The following is a 2229-nucleotide window of genomic DNA, read 5'->3' on the forward strand; positions in this document are numbered from 1 at the left end:
GGTCATGGATTTCATATTAGAGGGACAATCTCGGAATAAATGGCCCAGGGCGTGGCATTTTTGACAGCGGAATGGTACATGCTCATAATCTATTGTTAGTAACCATTCCTAATCATCATGGTAGATGCTTACCGCGTCTGGGAGAGCTTTGCTGAGGTGCATGTATACACAGATCCACACATAAGAGGTGTATCGCTTCAGCTTTGTCTCCTCTGCCACTTTGATGAATTCACCTAAATCATTCCTAATGTCTTGCAAAGAGTCTTCGTCCCAATACTCCAGAGGGAGAGAACTGGGGCCCAGCTCACATCTTCTTTGTCCGGGTTAAAGTGCTCGATCCCTCCTCTTTGGTATAGCCCTGCTACATTGAGGAAATATGGTCCTCCATCCAATACCCTATTTCAGTCCTCCAGACAATTGAAAATGGTAGTAAAGAAGCCCTTAGGCCCTAACTACAGTGTTATGTGCCCTTTTGGCTTCCATTTGGCTGTGATCCAGCTGTGCAAAGCTTTCTTCGTTGGCCAAAGGCCTATGAACTTTCCTATCAAAGCATGATCCCTCATGAACTAGATCTGAGTGTTGATGTGTTGACTTGGGAGCTCAATTTTGGGTCTGTCAACTGCTACCGACTTGCAGGTGTTTGACACCACTTGTGATTCTTAATTTGTGTTGTTATTCGTTGGCGTATTTTCATCCTCTGTTGATGTATCTTCTGGATGGTCCATCCTGACATTTTCAGTTTTTCGCAAGCCTTTTTCCATATCAGCCAGGGGAGGCATCATGCCCTTCCCCTGAGGGGTTTCCATTGTGCGATAGTTGTTCCTTATTGTGCTGCAGCTCCCTTATGGCTGAAGGTTAATGGCAGAATGGCGCACTCTGTGAAGGTCTGCCAGTTTCAGAGAAGTGTCCAACCCTAAGCACTCCGCTCTCCATTTTCTTCTTTTTGACATAAACGGTTAGTTTCTATTTAAAATTCGGCAAATCAGTTGCCGAGGACTTTAACACTGAAACCCTATATTTCCTTGTTACAGTCGACAGGGAAGGAAGATTTTTCTTTTGAATAGTCCACTGAATGAGTTACACTGTGAATGCATATAGAGGCTTCAAAAAGAACTTGATTTGGTTTCAGAATGGTGCCTTGAAATTCCACTGCTTTTGCTTTCCATGACATAGCTCTACTTCTTAGCTTGCAGAGAGGAGATCCAACATGCCGGCATGCCAGATCATCCGAAGAATCACTGTGTTTTCTTTTTGAAATGTCTAGCAGAGTGTTCTATAGTGTCCAAGAATTCCAAGTGTGGTAAATTGGCCTTGAAGAGGCCCTCGTGAACTCCCCAGCACCTACCCAGACACAACAGTGAGTTCCAACGAAGAACAAAGATTGAAAATGCCACAGTTGCGTTCTAAATTTTCCCTTGTGGATGAGTCCGCATTTCCTAACAGTAGCCAGCTCAAAATGATTCGGTCCCGAAGTCTGGAGAATCTGAATCAGCGAAATGCTCAAAGGAACAAAAGCCCAGACAACTCCAGAATTAAGGAATGCTACAGTTCGATTCAACATCATTTACTAATAGAGATCTCCTGCTCCTGAGAGAGCCTTGGTTGGCTACCAAGTCTTCCTGTGAGTTTAACTTCCTTAGAACATGATAGAAGGAGATTTGTGGAGCTTGGGCAACAGTAGTCTAATTTTTTTGAGGATGGGGGCTAACAGCACCTGAGAAGGGATGTTTTGAGAGTTCATAGCCTGTATAATTAGTCTAGAGTCTCCCAAGACTGAGATGGAGTGGAGATTCATCTTGATAGCCAGATTTAGACCCTGCCATAGAGCAAGAGCCTCTACTCTGTTGTTTGTTTCATGCCCCAGACCCCAAGCAAATGAGCCACCTGGGCTTAAGATAACTCCCCCACCACCCTCCTTTCCTGGGTTACCTTTAGAGGCCCCATCGAAGAATAGGCAGTGATCATTGAAAGCAGATCTCCATTTGATGAATTCTTATTCTTCCAGACGAATTTCCCAATGAGAAGGGGCTTTAGCAGGAGGAATGGATCGATTCTGATGATTTGGAACAAGCTCTTTTAACCAATGATCTTCCTCACTATCCAGAATCATGCCATTTCTTATGGTGGGTTTGGTTTCTAAGGCCTCCCCCGATAGAGCTTTGATCTTAGTGATAATTCTGACAGGGTTACAACTCTCCTCCCTAAATATTCTGTTGTTCCTCTCCAACC

Source organism: Pinus tabuliformis, chromosome 7 (genome assembly GCF_031772625.1).
Source record: "Pinus tabuliformis cultivar Carrire ecotype Pingquan chromosome 7, CPIR1, whole genome shotgun sequence".
Lineage (NCBI taxonomy): Eukaryota > Viridiplantae > Streptophyta > Pinopsida > Pinales > Pinaceae > Pinus > Pinus tabuliformis.